Raw genomic sequence first — 20,986 nt, 5'->3', positions numbered from 1 at the left:
TACCCTTTTGTATTCCAGCAGAGCAAATGAAGGTTATAAAATATCAGTCTAAATTGACCCAAAAACATGGTTTAGAGCAGAGACCTGTGGCTGATTCAACTAGAATAGACCCCATCACCAGGGCTGCATCTTTTGTATCAGAGACAGTTGTGTGGTTCAAGCCAAGGTTAAAAAGGCCACAGAAATAGTTCTTGATTACAAGGTTACAATTAACATGATATTTATGGTGTTTTTAGTTAGTTGCAATCTAGACATAATGTTAATTTCCTCATGCCATAAACATGAACTCAAGTTTATTACAGCTATGCTTTGGATACTGGATCCAAAAAGGGGGAAATATGTCACCTATTATATTCTCCAACACTAGAGGACACAGCAGATATTCATACTAGAGAGACCCTAAAACTAGCCCTTCCCTCGCAACGGTCATATTTCCTGGATCAGTAAAAAACATGTCTGCTAAATAAGAAATTGAAAAATAGGAAAATCTTATCCTATATGTTATTTATTTGGTTCAACCACGTCAACTACAGATGATCACTCGTTGTATCATAGTTAGAGTTAAAGTCATAGTTTGATCTAATGCAGATTTTATGCTTTTTCTCATAAAGGGAACAAGATGATAAAATGTTAGTTTCTTTACCCTGGATATGCTACGATTTACAAAACATAAGGTAATAAAAATTGAACCACTCCCTCCTCTCCTATTGGTAAAGGAGACAGAGATCAAGATTATCACTCGCTGGGGTGTGTAGAGCGGAAAAGGGTAAGATGGTTAAATGTGTATGTAAGCGGCGATCTTTCCTAATATCACAGACCACAGATGATGAACAAGTCTGGATTGAGGCATTCCTGTTATCAAATGAGCGTGGCATAGTGAAGATAAAGCTCACACCTGAGCGTACACTGATGGAGACAGAGGAATTAGTTGCACAGGTGCAGCCGAGAAGAAAGCAGCAAACAGGCCTAGAGTTTAGAGTTAAGAGTTTTACCAATGCGGAGCAGGACCTCGGTGGCACCTGTCATGTCAATAGCACCTGTCATCTTGATGTTTTTAAATCTCTACAAGAAAAGCGGATGGAAGTGTGAGACATGAGAACCCAGCTGACTGAAGAAGGTCTGTGGATAAAGGGCAGTAAGTTTTCTCCACCACAAACTTTCTACTTAATGTTGGCCCAGGTAACCCATGGACTAAGAGATCTGGCAACAACAGTTATAAGGGTGTGCTTTGGCGGACAAGGTATGGGTGGCACCAAGGTTCAGTACCCAGGTGGCAAGACACACCCAGTCTTGAAAGATGTGTGCCTACTACAAAGAAAGAAAACCTGTAAACATCACGCAAAAACACGTTTCTCGTCTTGTCTACAAATTTCAGAGACTGCAGATTGATTCTTGACATCTACCACAAGCCTTTTATAATTGACTAAATAGTTTGATAACCAGGTGTATTTTCCAATTCCAGATTTTAAGTCAAAGTCAGGAGCACATTGTCTCAAGCCAAGAGACTGGGTGATCCTAAAAAGACAAGCGAGAAAGAGCTGTGAGTCAATATTAGATGGGCCAATCCAGCTTCTCCTAACCACAGCAACTTGGATGAAGCTGGAGGGAAAACTCATATTGATACACAGCAGCTGCTATAACGAGCCACAACACCAGCTGAATGATTGTCTCAACACACCATAGTGCTATACTATTTCACATAGGACATTACAGTAAATCTCCAAATTGGGGGTGATATAGCGAAAATAGCCATAAGGGAGTGATGGTTACAGGAACATGATAAAAACAAGGCTTCAAGGTGGGAAAAACATTCTCTGTCCTGAACCAGCCAATTAGTTCAAGGGTTTAAGTGGTTAATTTTCAGGGATAACAAACACCTGTATGTAACTGGTATTGTCTTTGTTTGGTTGTATATATAGCTGTAAAAACTATACTCTGTTATACAAAAGGTAATTAGGTCCATCTGTAAGAGAAACCATGTCAAAGAACTCCATGTTGTAGAATACAGACTAGAGACAAATGTCATGCAAAAAAACATGACAGGCATGTCTAATGCACAACAAAACCAACGGAGGGTCCTGGTACAAGTGAGAGATGGGAAAACTCTTGTTCCTTACCTGGTGCTGTACCTTGCACTCATAGCTAAACCCTATACACATTCCTCACCTGTAGCCGAGCAGGAATACTTGAAGCCCTGAAAACTCCCTACTATAGTCCTGGCTAGGGAGTGGGAGGTAAGGTATACTTGACCATCGCTGCACTAATACAACAAAAGGATAGGTGAGACAACCAGGGGAGAAAAAACAAAATGGAGAGGATACGACTTCAGGGGAATCCACAGCAGCTCCTTCCACGAAGGCGGCTAGCATACTGGCTTTGTATAATCAGCAAAGCTTGCTGGGAGATATAGCTATTTATTTAAACACAGGGGTGTGTGGCTACAGAGCAGCTGCAGCTGACCTGAACTGCAGGAGAGCTGCTAGCAGAAAAACTGACATTAGCTATTTCAGCACTAAAAGAAATGAAACATTTAAATGCAGAGTCCCAGATAGAGATGAGAGGCTCCAGACATAAAAGCTGTCACAAATCTCCAAAATCAGGGAGTTGACCATGAAAACAAGTCGAGATCCATTAGTGTTGTAATTAGAGATGAGCCACCCCCCTAGTGTTCGAGGTCGGTTCGGTTCGTCAAACGGCGGATGTGTTCGTCGAACGTTCGGCAAACACCTTCGAACCCCATTGAAAACAATGGCATGCAAACACAAACACATTATACATATACACATACAGTTAATAATAAACATTGCCATTATACTTACATGTCCCACGACGCGTCCTGCACTCTGTGTCCCGCCACTTCTCCTTCCGATCATCGCTGCGTCCTCCCGGTAACCAATACTGATGATAAGACCTTTCCGTGATGTCATAGCATGTGACCAGTCACGTGTGTATTATCTCATTAACGACAGACTGGTTATGACGTCATGCTAGGTCCTGTCAGTGCATCTCACCAGTATGCGGTGCTCGTCCGAGCATCTCTGTACTCAGTATACTCGTCGAGTAATGGCGAGATACTTGGGCACATGCTTGGCTCCCCGTTCATGCATTTCGCCACTCTTTACAGAGTCAGCCCACATGCCGGGACTGGATGCTACAGCCGGTGAATAGCGGCGCCGGGAATCAAGTGATCAGAGATCACCGTTGCTATAGTAACCCACCTGTCAGGTTTCTATTGCAATGTATAAAAATAGCAACAAAAAGAGGATAATATCCTCCAAAAATTAAGTATTACTCACAGCAAGTTGGGCTGCAGTGTGTACATCACCCAGGCCAAAAACTAATGCTCTACCAGGATACAGCTAAACCCCCACTAAAGTGGAAGCATCACAGGTGCAGGAGAAGCAAATCACACATACACCTCCATGGAATGGAAGGGGGCGAATGCTAGATGATAAAACTGCACACTAGTGGCTTGCATAGAGCGCTGTTCACACATTCAGATAACACAGTCACAAACGCGCAGCTTATTAGGTGACGCCCGTACTATTAGATCAGGCGGGGTGCCAAGCCGTACCCCACCTGGGTATCATGCACGGACAGACACTCTACAATGCAAGGCCCAAAAGAAAAAAAAATTTGGGAGGATATTATCCTCTTTTTGTTGCTATTTTTATATTTAACTCCTTAACGACCACGGGCAGTAAAATTACATCCTAAATGTCTTAATGTTACTGCCCGCGGTCCTCCGGCGGCAGCATGCCGCGATCGGTGCACATCTCAGTTGATATTCACAGCTGAGATGTGTGCCTGCTAGGCACGAGCAGAATTGTTATCTGCTCGTGTCGTTTAACCCCTTATATGGCGCTGTCAATATGTGACAGCGCCATTATAAGCGCGATCGCGGTAATGTTTTCCTTACCGCCCGATCCCGGAAGTCACGTGACGCGATCACGTGACTCCCGACAGTTGTCATGGTAGCACAGGGTCATGTGATGACTTCTGTACTACACCTGACTTGCTTTCACTTTCGCTATGCTGGGGACACAGCAAAAGAGAAAGACAGCGTATCTGATGTTTACAGCTGTGTAGCTGTGATCAGCAAATACTGCAGAGCGATCGGACTGCTGATCGCAATAGCCCCCTAGGGGGACTAGTGAAATAAAAAAAAAAGTTAAAAAAAGTTTTAAAAAATTAAAAAAATTAAAAAAACCCTAAAAGTTCAAATCACCCCCCATTCGCCCCATTGAAAATTAAAGGATTAAAAAAATAAAAAATATACACACATTTGGTATCGCCGCGTTCAGAAACGCCTGATCTATCAAAATATAAAATCAATGAATCTGATCAGTATACGGCGTAGCGGCAAAAAAATTCCAAACGCCAAAATGATGTTTTTTTGTCGCCACAACTTTTGCACAAAATGCAATAAGAGGCGATCAGAACGTAGCATCTGCATAAAAATGGTACCGTTAAAAACGTCAGATCAAGACACGAAAAATAAGCTGTCATTGAGCCATAGATCCCGAAAAATGAGAATGCTATGGGTCACGGAATATGGCGTAAAACGTGCGCCACTTTTTTGGGACAAACTTCCGATTTTTTTTAACCCCTTATATAAAAGTAAACCTATACATGTTTGGTGTCTACGAACTCGCACTGACCTGAGACATCACACCCACATATCAGTTTTACCATATAGTGAACACAGTGAATAAAATATCTCAAAAACCATAGTGCTATCGCACTTTTTTTGCAAATTTTCAGCATTTGGAATTTTTTTGCCGTTTTCTAGTACACTATATGGTAAAACTGATGGTTTCATTTAAAAGTACAGCTCGTTCCGCAAAAAATGAGCCCTCACATGACCATATTGACTGAAAAATAAAAAAGTTACGTCTCTCAGAAAAAGAATGGCGAAAAAATTAAACGGAAAGTGAAAAATCGGCCGGTCGTGAAGGGGTTAGTGTAGGGACCTACAAGCATGAGGTCCCCTGACGAGGGTTGTAGGCTTACGTTTTATGGCCATAAATACCAACAAAAACCTCATATATTTTTTTTGTTTGTACAGGATACAGCCAGGCCCCTTTCTATTGGGCCTTGCATTGTAGAATGTCTGTCCGTGCATGATACAAAGGTGGGGTATGGCTTGGCAGCCTGCCCGATCTAATAGTATGGGCATCACCTAATAGGCTGCGGGTTTGTGACTGTGTTATCTGCATGTGTGAACAGCACTCTATGCAAGCCACTAGTGTGCAGTTTTATCATCTAGCATTCCCCCCCTTCCATTCCATGGAGGTGTGTGTGATTTGCTTCTCCTGCACCTGTGATGCTTCCACTTTAGTGGGGGTTTAGCTGTATCCTGGTAGAGCATTAGCTTTTGGCCTGGGTGATGTACACACTGCAGCCCAACTTGCTGTGAGTAATTTCTATTGCAACGGTGGCAGCAGTGACGTCACCACTTTCCAACCCGCAGCCTCTGCTCATTCATTGAATGATTAGACTGCATGGGAGCAGCAGTGTCTTCCTCCCGATGCATTGCTGTCTGATGTAGCAGAACTGCTTGGATTGAAGGAGAAAGAGACAGAAGACCAGGATCGTGGAGGGGTGAGAGGGAGTAATAAACATGGAGTCTCTAAGTGTGTCTGTGTATTTATTTCTATTAAAGTATTTTTTCTCTGTGTGGTGTCTTTTTTTTAACCCTTTATTGGAGATTCTTAATGGCCGAGTCAAACTTGCCTAACATTAATAATCTCTGGCTTAATACTAGCTAGTAAAATAAAGCTTGTGTTAATCTTTATTACCCAGCGTGCCACCTGGCATCAGGGCTGCTGGAACAGTTGGATACAGCGCCAGAAGGTGGCGCTTCTATGAAAGAGCCATTTTCTAGGGTGGCTGCAGACTGCAATTCGCAGCGGAGGGGCCCAGAAAGCTCAGGCCAACCTGTGCTGCGTATTCCAATCCCCAGCTGCCTAGTTGTACCTGGCTGGACACAAAAATGGGGCGAAGCCCATGTCGTGTTTTTTTTTTTCTTCTCATGAAATTCATAAAATAATTAAAAAAAGGGCTTCTCTATATTTTTAGTTCCCAGCCAGGTACAAATAGGCCGCTGGAGGTTGGGGGCAGCCGTACCTGCCTGCTGTACCTGGCTAGCATACAAAAATATGGCGAAGCCCACGTAATTTTTTGGGGAGGCAAAAAACTCCTGCATACAGTCCTGGATGGAAACAAAAGCCAAACGTTTGTTCCAGCTTACCTGTTCAGGAGACACCAACCTTGGAACCGTGCAGGGAAGAGAAAGTCGGCAAGACTAAATCAGGAGGTTCAGAGGAAAAATATCCAGCAGAATCCAAGAATTTTTCTTAAAATATTATTTTTATTGAGTTACAAAATTAAAAAGTCCAAAAGGTCACATGGAGTGTTCCAGCTAACCTGTTCAGGAGACACCAACCTTGGAACCGTGCAGGGAAGAGAAAGTCGGCAAGACTAAATCAGGAGGTTCAGAGGAAAAATATCCAGCAGAATCCAAGAATTTTTCTTAAAATATTATTTTTATTGAGTTACAAAATTAAAAAGTCCAAAAGGTCACATGGAGTAAATATGTGGACAGAGGATGCGTTTTTCTCTTCCCTGCACGGTTTCAAGGTTGGTGTCTCCTGAACAGGTGAGCTGGAAAAAACCTTTGGATATTTACAATCATTGTTCCCCTCCTTCAGCACTTTTTAATCGCATATGCTGCTAATTGAGATACAATGTGCGTTACCGCAATAGTGAAATTGAAATTGCCTATTAAAGGCGGTATTTTGTAAGAGCTTTGGTTTAGAGGAGAAACCAGGTGAATATTCTTAATGGGAACTAGATTCCATGCGGGGATGATTTTGAAATGTCAAATGCTATACATTTATATAAAAAATTGTTGTATTTCATCTGCCCTACTTTTATGATAATTTTCTTGTTTCTGTAACCAACAATCTATTTAAGTGGTATTTGTCATCAGTGCTTTCATTTATTGTTTTCAAATTGCTCTGGATATGCTGTTCACTTACTTTTCACTTATTGGTTGTCTCCTCCCTTCCCCCCCTTATTTTGAACCAATGTTTAGTCGGAGTCTTGTTTTTAACTACTAGCCTTAGTCCTCAGTACTGTTTGAGTCCTGGATGGAGTATGCTGAGCCTTGTAGTTCAGCAGCTGCTTTCTGTTCTCCTGCATACACTAGTGGATGGAGCATGCTGAGCCTTGTAGTTCTGCAGCTGCTGTCTGTTCTCCTGCATATAGACAGACAGCAGACAGCAGCTACAGAACTACAAGGCTCAGCATACTCCATCCAGGACTGTATGCAGGAGTTTTTTGCCCCCTCAAAAAATGACGTGGGCTTCGCCATATTTTTGTATGCTAGCCAGGTACAGCAGGCAGCTACGGGCTGCCCCCAACCCCCAGCTGCCTATTTGTACCAGTCTGGGAACCAAAAATATAGGGAAGTCATTTCACGAATTTCATGAAATAATTTTTAAAAGAAATGACGTGGGCTTCGCCCAATTTTTGTGTCCAGCCAGGTATAACTAGGCAGCTGGGGATTGGAATCCGAAGTGCAAGGTGCCCAAGCTTTCTTGGCACCCCCACTGTGAATTGCAGTCCGCAGCCGCCCCAGAAAATGGTGCTTTAATAGAAGCACCATCTTCTGGCACTGTATCCAACTCTTCCAGCTGCCCTGGTGACGGGTGGCTCGCTGAGTAGTAATGGGGTTAGGGCTAGCTGTATATTATCAACTGGCCCTAAGCCCGAAATTCATGGTGTCACGCCAATATTAGAGATGGCCACCATGAATTTCTAGTACAGATAAATAAAAACAGAACATACAGAAAAATATTTTTATTGGAAATAAAACACAACACAATTAGTGACTCCATCTTTATTGAAATAAAGAACCCCCCTTCGCAGTAATCCTGGGTCAAGAGTAGAGTTGAGCGCGGTTCGCGGTTCGAGGTTCTCCAGTTCTAGGCTCGAGTGATTTTGGGGGCTGTTCGAGATCGAACTAGAACTCGAGCTTTTTGCAAAAGCTCGATAGTTCTAGATACGTTCGAGAATGGTTCTAGCAGCAAAAAGCAGGGCTTTTTACAGCTACAGTGTGCAGGAGCCATCGCTGGCAGCCTGCCAGAAGCTGGTAACCAAGATAAACATCGGGTATCCAACCAAAGCGCTTTGGTTAGTAACCCGATGTTTATCCTAGTTACGTGCAGGAAGCCCACATTTCCCTGCTCAGCTCGCTCCGCCCCCTCCTGCCCGCAGCATGTACACATACATACACAAACACACACACACACACACACATGGTCCCGCTCGGCTTACCTGCGGTGATGAAGTCCCGCCATCCCGACCTCAGCGCTGTCACTGTCCTCCATGGCCGCTGCTTGTCACATCACCTCTCGCTTCCGACCTGAGACTGACTAGCGATGACATCACGGGCCTCTAGCGATACTTGGTGTGAAGGCGCCGGTCATTGAACTCAGTGACAGGGGCTGTCAGTGTGCTGGAGATCAGCGCAGGTAATGTACCTCGCTGACAGCAGCACTTGTCATCCCCTGCAGTGACCTGGGCTGACCCATTGATGTTAGCTCAGGTCACTGCACTGCTCTCCCAGCCAATGGGGAACATCCTGCTCTTCATTGACTGGGACAGTGTGGATCGTCATGGAAACCCCTTGGATTACACCAGACCTGGATTTGTTTTTCTTTCTAATAAATTGGTTAAAGAGGGAATGTAATGGGGAGTGTTTTTTCAAATAAAAATGTGTTTGTCGTCTATTTTTTTTTATTACTGACTGGGTTTGTGATGTCGGGTATCTGATAGATGCCTGACCTCACCAACCCCAGGGCTTGATGCCAGGTGACATTACACATCTGGTATTAACCCCATATATTACCCCGTTTGCCACTGCACCAGGGCGCGGGATGAGCTGGGGCGAAGCACCAGGATTGGCGCATCTAATGGATGCGCCACTTCTGGGGCGGCTGCGGCCTGCTATTTTTAGGCTGGGGAGAGTCCAATAACCATGGACCTCCTTAGTCTGAGAATATCAGACCCCAGCTGTCCGCTTTACCTTGGCTGGTAATCCAATTTTGGGGGGACCACTACGTGTTTTTTTTTTTTAATTATTTATTTAATTTAAAATAACAGCGTGGGGTGCCCTCAGTTTTGGATTACCAGCCAAGGTGAGGTTGCCAGCTGTGGTCTGCAGGCTGCAGCCATCTGCTTTACCCTAGCTGGCTACAAAAATAGGGGGAACCCTACGTCATTTTTTTTTTTTTCATTTTTTTGGCTAAATACAAAGCTAAGCACCCCTTAGTGCCACATGAAAGGCACCAAAGGGTGCAAAATTACAAAATGCAGGAGAGTGTGTCTTTCTGCCATAATAACAGAAAAGACTGATATGAAGTGCACAAGCACAAGAAAATCACCAGCGCTCTACGCTGTGAAAAGCAGTAGAAAATGGCACTGGAGTGAACATGTGACCGCCTCATGTAGGATGAAGCTATGGATCCTGGGTAAATTTATGCATTTACCCTCATTCAGTTTTTTTGCAGTACACAAAAAAAACGGAAGGCACACGGATGACAAACAGATGACATACGGACCGTCTACGGAACGAAAACGGATGCCACACGGATGCACCCGTGAAAAAAAATGGACTGTTTTTTGCAGACCACAAAAATGGATCGGTCGTGTTAATGTAGCCTTATTCTGATCTGCCGTTTATAAACAGCAGGCAGAAATAAGTGAATAACGCCCCCCAGCGTCAGAAAATCTCCGGGGTTTTAGGGCTAGCTGAGACCCTGGAGATCCTGATTCAGGACGGTTTTTCCGGTCCCCGCTCACGTGATCACAGGTATACAGCGTATACCGATTATCACGTTACAGTAAATGACAGCGCCGGTAAAAAATTATTTATCTCCCATCTGGCATGAACAAACACTTCTCCACTTCTTCTCCACTTCTCCACTTCTTCTGCACTTTTTCTCCACTTTTTCTACATTTTTTCTCCACTTTTTCTCCACTTTTTCTCCACTTTTTCTCCATTTTTTCTACACTTTTTCTACTTTTTTTCTCCATTTTTTCTCCACTTTTTCTCCATTTTTTCTCCACTTTTTTCCACTTTTTCTCCACTTTTTCTCCACTTTTTCTCCACTTTTTCTCCACTTTTTCTCCACTTTTTCTCCATTTTTTCTCCACTTTTTCTACATTTTTTCTCCATTTTTTCTCCACTTTTTCTCCACTTTTCCTACATTTTTTCTCCACTTTTTCTCCACTTTTTCTCCACTTTTTCTCCATTTTTTCTCCACTTTTTCTCCACTTTTTCTCCACTTTTTCTCCATTTTTTTCTCCACTTTTTCTCCACTTTTTCTCCACTTTTTCTCCACTTTTTCTCCATTTTTTCTCCACTTTTTCTCCACTTTTTCTCCGTTCTTTTTCTATGGTCGGTCTACCCATTAGCTCTGCCATGCATAGTGTAGCTCTACACCTACTGCACATGTTACTTTATGATTGACATCTCTTTCGTACCAGAGCTGTCTAAGCCTACTCTGACCCCATATTTGTCATTACTATATTGTCCTTGTACTGTATTATGACATTTGTATCATGTGTTTCATTTCTTGCTGTGTTGCAATTTTTTTGCTGCATCCCAATTGTACCTCTACATTGTTCGAGTTTATGTTATTGTTCTCTCACTCTTATGTGATACTGATTATTGTCATTTTTCATGATTACATGCAGATAAGTCCAATCTGACGAAGGCTCAGGCCGAAACGTCATTTGTAACTTGTTTTGGACAAAAAAATATATGCTTATGAAAAAAATTGTTTTCTTAATACGGACCAATAAAGAGTGATTTTGCATTACTATCCGTTGTGACTTACTGACTTAGTCTGGGAGATTTAGAGTGCCGAGGTTTCTCACTAATTTTATCTATTATTACCTCTGAGCACCTATATACCAGTGAGCAGAGCTTCCTCTACAGTAGTTCTCCTGATTAGGCATGCCCTTACCTCATGAGCAGGGCATTGCAGCTTTGGTAGAAACCATTACGACATGAACTCTGCTGCTGTGGACCGGGGGAGAGTGAGTGCAAATTCATTGCACCCACACTCCTCACATGAAGGGTCCACACTCCTAGAAAATGGGGGATACGTTCCCTTAGTGTCTCCCCCCCATATTCTAGACGGTCCAGAGTCGTCGTGGGACCCCTTTATTTTTTTTCTTACAATAAATTGGTGAAAGAGGAAATGTTTTGGGGACTGTTTTTTCAAATAAATTTCTTTTGTCGATTTTTTGTTTTTGTTAGTACTGACAGTTTATGATGTTGGGTATCTAATAGACGCCATGACATCACAAACTGCTGGGCTTGATCTCAGGTGACTTTACAGCTAGTATCAACCCGATTTATTACCCCGTTTGCCACTGCACAAGGGCACGGGATGAGCTGGGGTGAAGCGCCAGGATTGGTGCATCTAGTGGATGCGCCATGTCTGGGGTGCCTGCGGCCTGCTATTTTTAGGCTGTGAAGGCCCAATAACTATGGACCTTCCCACCCTGAGAATACCAGACCACAGCTGTCCGCTTTACATTGGCTGGTGATCCAATTTGGAGGGGACCCTATTTTTTTTGTGTAATTATTAATATTTATATAATAATTATAAAAAAAGAGCCTGGGGGGACCTCCACATTGGATCCCCAACCACGGTAAAGCTGCCAGCTGTGGTTTTTAGGCTACAGACGTCTGCTTTACCCTAGCTGGCTATCAAAAATGGGGGGACCCAACGTCATTTTTTTTTTAACTATTTTTTAAATAGAAAAAATTAATGGGCTTCCATGTATTTTGATTGCCAACCAAGGTAACGACAGGCAGATGGGGGTGGCAACCCATAGCTGTCTGCTTTATCTGCGCTGAGAATCAAAAATACCTCGGAGCGCTATGTCATTTTTTTTAAAGATTTATTTTTACAGCACTGTGATGTCCAGCAATCAAAATACAAGGAAGCCCATTTTGTTTTTAGTTATTTAAATAAATAATAAAAAAAAATATATATGGGCTCCCGCTGCATTTTTTGTATTGCTAGCTAAGGGTTATCCAAGCAGCTACTGGCTGCTAACCCCCACTGCTTGGTGTTACCTTCACTTGCAATGGAAAATCCAGGGAAGCATTTTTTAATTTTTTTGGCCAAAAAACTACAAAAAAAGGATGTGAGCTTCGCCATATTTTTGTATGCTAGCCAGGTATAGCAGGCAGGTGCTGTAAGAGTTGGATACAGCGCCAGAAGATGGCGCTTCTATGAAAGTGCCATTTTCTGAGGCGGCTGCAGACTGCAATTCGCAGCAGTGGGGCCCAGAAAGCTCAGGCCAACCTGTGCTGCGTATTCCAATCCCCAGCTGCCTAGTTGTACCTGGCTGGACACAAAAATGGAGCGAAGCCTACGTCATTAGTTTTCTAATTATTTCATGAAATTCATGAAATAATAAAAAAAAGGGCTTCCCTTTATTTTTGGTTCCCAGCTGGGTACAAATAGGCAACTGGGGGTTGGGGGCAGCCGTACCTGCCTGCTGTACCTGGCTAGCATACAAAAATATGGCGAAGCCCACATAATTTTTTCAGCAAAAAACGTCTGCTTACAGTCCTGGATGGAGTATGCTGAGTATGCTGAGCCTTGTAGTTCTGCAGCTGCTGTGTGTCTGTATGGAGAAGAGCAGACAGCAGCTGCAGAACTACAAGGCTCAGCATACTCCATCCAGGACTGTATGCAGACGTGTTTTGCCCACCAAAAAAATGACGTGGACTTCGCCATATTTTTGTATGCTAGCCAGGTACAGCATGCAGCTACGGGCTGCCTCCAACCCTCAGTTGCCTATTTGTACCCGGCTGGGAACCAAAAATATAGGGAAGCCCTTTTTTTTTTAATTATTTCACTTATTTCATGAAATAATTAAAAAACAAATGACATGGGCTTCGCCCCATTTTTGTGCCCAGCCGGGTACAACTAGGCAGCTGGGGATTGGAATCCGCAGCACAGGTTAGCCCGAGGTTTCTGGGCGCCTCTGATGCGAATTTCAGTCCGCAGCCGTCCCAGAAAATGGCGCTCTCATAGAAGCGCCATCATCTGGCGCTGTATCCAACTCTTCCAACAGCCCTGGAGCCGGGTGGCTTGTTGGGTAATCATGAGTTAATACTGGCTTTGTTTTACTAGCCAGTATTAAGCCAGAGATTCTTAATGTCAGGCACGTTTGACCCAGCCATTAAGAATCTCCAATAAAGGGTTAAAAAAAAGACACCACACAGAGAAAAAATACTTTAATAGAAATAAATACACAGACACATTAGAGACTCCATCTTTATTACCCCCTGTCAGCCCAATAAATCCCCAATAAACCAGCGCTGATAAGAGGTTTTTAATAGAGGCTTAAATTATAAGCAGCAATTTCAGCGTTCCAAGTGCCTTTAAATGAATTTGAAGAAACTGCACTTCAGGATTGTAGTGAGGATTGTAGTGAGGATGAGGTGCCCCAGCCCATTACTTGATGGGCTGGGGCACCTCATCCTCACTACAATCCTCACTAGTGTAGTAGTAGTGACGATTGTAGTGAGGATAAGGTGCACCAGCCCATCAATGAGCTGGGGCACCTCATCCTCACTACAATCCTCACTACGATCGGGAAGCAGCATGCAGCCTTCACTCCGTGAGTGATCAGTGCTGCTAGCGGTAACAGCGGTAACGCTGACAGACGCGTTACCATAGCAATGGTGTTCCCGGAGCCGCGGTTAGCGGTGACGTCACCGCTAACTGCGTTGCTATGGCAACGGTGATCTCCGTTAATGACCGGCTGTATCAGCCGGTCCCTAACGGAACGGGGAGTCGACCATGTGCTAGAGCATATCGCCGGTTCACGGCGATACACAAATGTGCACCGTGTACCGGAGAGATGCACTCGCAGGTCCTACATGACGTGTCATAGTCATGTGACCAGTCTGTAGCCAATGAGATAATAGCCACGTGACTGGTCACATGGCTATTTTGACATCACGATAGGTCCTGCTTCTCTGCTGGCAGTGCCAGTCACTGGGAGGATTCAGCGATCATCGGATGGAATAGCGGCAGGAGACAGAGTGCAGGAGGGATCGCGGGGACCGGTGAGAGTTATGGCAATGTTTATTAACTGTTTTTGTACATTTATCATGCATTTTTATGTGTTTGTGATTGCCTCCCATTATAGCCTATTGGTTCTAGTTCGGTTCGTCGAACGTTCGACGAACCGAACTCGAACGGGACCCCTGTTCGGCGAACCGACCTCGAGCCGAACCGCGACCGGTTCGCTCATCTCTAGTCAAGAGTCCCGCACTGTCCAATCCGGATCCAATATCATCTGATCGGTTTGCTGGAAGGCAAAGCGATCAGATGATGTGTCAGGTTCAAGGGCCTGAATCACATGGCACATCAGCTGATTGTATAAACGGCTTTTATACAATCAACTGATGCATCAGTACAAAAAAAACAAAAAAAAAACTACACACTTCTGTGCAGACTCCTGTCCGACGGCATCAGCTGATAGTTTAGCCGGCCGGGCGGTAAAAAGCCGGCCTCACCGCTCGACTTATAGTGTCAGCTGATTCCGTCAGGTGACCGCATCAGCTGATCATCGCCAGGTCTGAGAGAGAGAGAGAAGAGATAGAAGAGAGAGAGAGAAGAATTAGAGAGAGAGAGACACACAAACGCAGGCACTACCGCCCCATCATCATCCCCGCACACACCGCGACACTATCGCACCCATCGTCATCCCGCACACATCCTGACACTACCGCACACATCATCATCCCCACACACACCCTGGCACTACCGCACTCATAATCATCCCCACACACACCCCGACACTACTGCACTCATCATCATCACCGCACACACTGCGGCAGTACCGCCCCCATCGTCATCCCTGCACACACTGCAACGAATCATGGGCTTTGGTGGGCGGGGAAAGCAGGGAATACCAGATTGAATAATAAGTGGCAGCAATTTTCAAAAGAGGCAAAGCCGCCAGAGCTTTGTGACAGCCGTGCAGCTGATTGGTGAGTAGGAAAGAGAGAGGGATTGTGCTGGGGATGCAGGACGCATGCAAATACGCAACGTGCGCACATAGCCTTATGTGGGCGTCACACAGGAAAATCTATTGTGCGATCGCACGAGCGATCGTACCCGCCCCCGTCGTTTGTGCATCACAGGCAATTAGTTGCCCGTGTCGCACAAAGGCGTTAACCCCCTGTCACACGCACTTACCTCCTGGATGACCTCGCTGTGGGCGGCGAACATCCTCTTCTTGAAGGGGAGGGACGTTCGGCGTCACAGCGACGTCACACAGCGGCCGGCCAATAGCAGAGGAGGGGCGGAGATGAGCGGGATGTAAACATCCCGCCCACTTTCTTCCTTCTGCATTGCCGGCGGGACACAGGTAAGCTGTGTTCATCGTTCCCGGGGTATCACACGGAGCAACGTGTGCTGCCCCAGGAACGATGAAAAACCGGCGCACAGAAGAAGAAACGACTTTTTGAAAATGAGCGATGTGTCAATGAGCAATGATAAGGTGAGTATTTTTGCTCGTTCACCGTCACTCATAGCTGTCAGACACTATGATATATCAAACGAAGCTGGATGTGCGTCACTTACGACGTGACCCCGCCGACATATCGCCCGATATATCGTACCGTTTAACGCCCGCATTACTGTGAAAAGCCACGCTTTTGGTGATCGAACCATTATCGAACGGTAACTCGAACTGTTGAACGTGAAGCAAATATTTCGAGTTCATCAAACGACTCGAACATCGCCCAAAACAACTCGAATTTGAAATTATGTACACCACAGACCTAGTTTGCGTGCTGTTACTGATTTCCGCTCTCGTAAAACAAATCTTATTAATTTTGGCATAGACAAAGTATATTTCTCTCATAAATCAAAGTGGAAAGATGACACCCATGAGTGGATGACAGTCTCTAAGGGCATACAATTTCTCGCCCAGAGCACTGAAGGCTGGGTTGTGGAAATTAATAAAAAAAGGGTATGGATTCATCTCTGAGGTCCAGATCAGACATGAAATGTAAACTGGCTATGGTATAAAGGACCACACTTCCATACCACCTCCAGACCCTCTACATGGGAGAGAGGGTCTCATTTATAAAATTAATGTGGTGAAAGTGGTGGTATGCGGTGCAAGTCACCCATCCTGCTATTCCCAAGGAGACCAAGGGCTGGCAGCAGGATGATGAGGATGAATGGCAGATCTGGCGACGTTGAGCAGAGAAGCTGCTCATGCAGGAGACGTGTACCCCAGAGAGGCTGCGACCAGCCTAGCAAGAGGGCAAGGCACCCAGAACTTAGATGCCATTGATTAAGGACCTTCCCGGCCTCCTCCCCCAACAGTTGGGTCATCCAGCACTGCAGTGTTCATCTTAGGAAACCACGGAGCAAAAGTCTATATGGGAAGCCCCAATGTTGAGGAACCATCTCTTGACCCAGAGGAGGAGGCAGAAACCCTGAAAAATCTGAGTCACCCATAGAGGTGGAGGTGACTACTGAAGCAAAGAATTTATGTGGTTTTATGTGTGGTTTTAAGCATTGATGTCTTGCAGGTTTTCAGAATGGTTAAGGTCGACCATGATTATAGAAGGGAGGTATGTAAGAGGGTGACCTACTGTCATGTACCCCTCCAAAGACATCAATGATTTTAGTGCCTAATGTGTGATGTAAAATACATGGTATGCAGTTTTTTTGGAGAAACTGTAATGCATAGTAATGTTGATCATATATTGTAATATATGAGGCATAGCATATTAGAAGACTGAGTTTATAGGAATCACATTATGAGAAACCGGCCAGAAGAGGTCCCTTGTTGCTCTTGGTCAGGTTTCGATATTCCCCGGTTGACTTAGTGTTAAGCTTAGCCTGACTGGCAGGGGGAGTAGAGTGTGAGGTTATATAGGGAAATGTAGTTCCATGTTAGAGGAAAAAAGATAGTGGGTGAGGGAGAGAAATCAAGGCAGAAAGGGACAAGAGTAGGAGGATAACCTGAGACACAGATAGGAATTAAAAGTTAACTCTATAAAGCCGACATATAAAGGGACCCTACCCTAAGCAAGTGAGAAGTGCAGAGAGAGTGGATGATCAGCGGAGAACGGGGACCTTGAAAGTGATAAGTGACTCAAGTACAATACAATGACTGCTCTATGAGCAGTCCTTAGTAACAACACAGTGCTAGAGGTGAGCAGTCATAGCATGACACCTGGATCCGTATGACTAATTAAAAGTATGATGCAGTACCAACAACCATACTCTAATTCTGTGGCAGCCTCTGTGATTGATAATAACAAAATTTGAAATACCCTTGTAGAAGAGCCAGTTATCTGTAAAGAGGAAGCGGGACAATTTATAACTGGTTACTCCATGCGTGTAAAGTTACCCGAATATAAAAAAGACATTTTTTGTAAGATTTGGACTGTGTTCTTTATTGCGGGTATGAAGAGCAGTGGTACCGCACCATATGCATGTGAAGAGGGCCAGGAGGTCTCCGGCCTAAAGGTGCTGCTAAGAGAAGAGAGCCCTCACACACCTTCATTGTTTGTAGCGTGGCAGGGTGAAGAAACTGAGTCCCTCACCCAATGTTACTGTGCCAGACACGTTTACACTTGGTGGGCCGAGGGTACTCCAGTCCGATGTACCTATGTCTCCGAGAAGATCAAACATTTTTTGATAGGAAACAAAAAATTATAAGCCTCACACTTATTAAGCTTCATTCCTCTATCCAGCCATTTACGACTTAAGTATGAAAGTAATTGTCACAATCTGATTTATTTATTCCTTTGTTCTCCACAGAACTTGTACAAGACTGTTTGTTTCTGGAACATGTAACATAATCCTGTAGACTGACAGTGTTGGAAAATTTTCATTCTCTACTATTTTTCATTTATTTCTAATTTTAGTGTTTCTGTTTGCAGAAAACATTTTGGTCACATGAATACTAGAGAAGTCGATAGATTAAACGTCTTTAATGATCACAGCCAGTATTATCGCAAGCTCTAGATATCATGTTAGCTTCCATGGTTCATATAATCTCGAAAGTAAAATAAATCACTGCATACATCTCAATTCAGTGCCTGTTTTGGGATGACAGAGGCAGAAAATGATTTACTAACCCCATAAGCAATGAAGTGTGGCAAATGTGAGTTGTAAATGTGCTGCTGGTCTGTGTAACTCAGTAATAGCACACTGTTCTTAGTTTCATTTCAAATGTATTAAATGTAAGACTCAGTGTATACCTTAATTCTATCTTGTCAGAAAAATGATCATGTGTAACTCACAAAAACAAGTGTTATACTACAAATCTTAATTTAAAGTTTAAAATAGGCTTAACCATGAATATCTTTTTGCATTAAATGTGTATATATGCGCATGTATACACAATCAGAGACAAAGAGTTTTTAAATGTTTAGGTTCAAAATACAAATACAAACATTAAAACCAATAAATATTTTTGAAAGATCTATGAAAAGTACACATTCTCTTTAATGTTTGTATTTAATAAAACATACACGTTTTTAACTTTCATTGTTTTGCGCTAAAACTCTTTGTCTCCGATTGTGTATATCAGTTAGTGAGTTTAGTATAAATTCATGGAACATGGAATACATTCACCTGGTACTTGTTTCTAATATACTGTATGTGAATTTAGTGTATCAATATACTAAGCTACTGCTGCTTTCTCCAGTGTTGCGCACCGTTCTGCTCCTCTTCTCAATGATGTCCCTGCACTGCAGCCTACCAAGATCACACTGCGCTTTGCATGACCCACGTACAATGTACGTTTATGGAACATCAGAACGAGGTTCTATAGACTTACATTGTAAAATAGAAACCCAGCTCAGGGCTCCGCCACACATCCGTGAAACACGTGTGTGTTTGGTCCGTTTCCGTGTATACTGGAGACACGGCCAAATGTGCACCAATGTTACTATATCTGAGCGGTTACATTTGCGTTTTTGGTTATGTCCGTTAGTCCGTCTCCGTGATGCGTTTTGTGGGCCGTGTCAAACGCCAGCATGTCCGTTATGTGCACGGAGAACGCATCCACGGACACCATTAAAATCAATGATTTGGTTCAAACAATTAATTAAACACGGATACGTGTTCTAATGGTGCGTGTGCGTGCTGCAGATTTAACAATTGTGAATGTAAAATCGGCCAGCAGGTGTAAGGTATAAGAATCGTGCAGGCGTGCTGCATTACTAGCTGGCTAGGCACATTGTGTGTATTTTCAAATGCACATGTATAAATCCTTTTCAGTGCTTTAAGTGTGTCTAAAAATTTAAAGAAAAAATGTCTCCCCGAGTTGATACAGAAAGAATTATCTCTGCTGTCGAACGGCATCCTGTACTGTGGGACACGAGAATGGAAGGCTACAGGGATCGGCTAATAGTGGAGAGGGCATGGGAGGATGTTGCCCAAGAACTTTTTCCAAACAATGGATGGGAGCGATGTTCTCCAGTTAAACGTGCTCGTTTTGGTAAGTTTTTTTTTTTTGGTTCTATTATCTATTGTCATGTAAATATTTTTTCTTAAAATTATTTTATGTGTTTAAATTTAAAAATAGTATTATAAATTCTCCATTTTTTAAATATTTTTCAAACATACTCTATGTATATAGATTGAATTTATAATGTCCCATAATAGTAGCATGTTCAAATATACAGAACATATTGTTATTTTAACTTCTAAACATCCTTCACACAATTTGCAAATTTAATAATGTTTTTGTCTAAATGTCCGATTATTACAAGTCTATTTTTTTTTTTTATATCCCAAAAAAAAAAAATGTGTAATGGTTTTTTTTTTGGATGAATTGTAACGATAGCTAATTTAATTATTATATTTATGACTCTACTAATTTGTTACATTTCATCTAAAAAATCTATGTGTAATACTATCTTTCGTGTTTCAAATATTTGTTATTTTACATCATTATTGATATGTTTTATGTAATTGTCTTTAAAAATATAATTTAAATTTTACAAAAACAATATACCAAAACTAAAAAAAAAATGGGGTTTTTTTTTCCAACTATTTCTATAGTCGATACAGTTCGCAGACGATGGAGATCTGCAAGAGATCAATATCGGAGGGAGTTCAATCCCATTCCGTCATCATCAATGTCAACCCGAAAAAGGCGTTATGTTTATTTTAATAATCTGGATTTCTTGAGACCAATAATGGAGGTCACACAGTACGTTGTCTTTCATCATTTTTATTAAATAATGGTTTTTAAATTTTTTAAACAATAAATGTTAATTTAAAACTAAATTTACCATGCAAAATAATTTATTTATTAATTTTTTCACATAATTACAGGACAGATGACAATCTTGATGATTTAGATGAGCAATCAGGCACAATACAATCTGCATCTGCAACTTCTGAGGCTGAAGTTGAACCATGTGTGGCCAATACCCAAGAAACTGACAGACCTGACAGTCATCAAAGTGAACATCAAACCAGTGACACAGGTGTGTTATCAACAGTACAAACTCAGGAAACTTCTACACAACCCACTATTCCAAGTCGATCTCAATCTCCTATAGCAACAAATGTACCACGCTTTAATCCAATTACACTAAGGGGTCGAAGAATGAGAAGGGGGGATGATATGAGAACTTTGCCTGAATTAATTGACACAAGAGTTATGAATATTATGAATAGTTTAATTCCTGAAACTGATTGTGAACGGTTTTGTAGATCATTGCCAACAAGTCTACCAAAAATACATTCAGAACATCAGGATAGGGTTAGGGCTGCTATAATTACCCTTATAGATGCCTGTCAAAAAACACCATTTCCAAATAATGTTCTACTAACAATAGAGCAGTGGCGCACTAATTTCCATGACACTAGTAGTGATGTTGCAGTAA

Source organism: Anomaloglossus baeobatrachus, chromosome 8 (assembly GCF_048569485.1).
Source record: "Anomaloglossus baeobatrachus isolate aAnoBae1 chromosome 8, aAnoBae1.hap1, whole genome shotgun sequence".
Lineage (NCBI taxonomy): Eukaryota > Metazoa > Chordata > Amphibia > Anura > Aromobatidae > Anomaloglossus > Anomaloglossus baeobatrachus.
The sequence above is the reverse complement of the archived record's forward strand: the minus strand, read 5'-3'. Positions refer to the sequence as shown.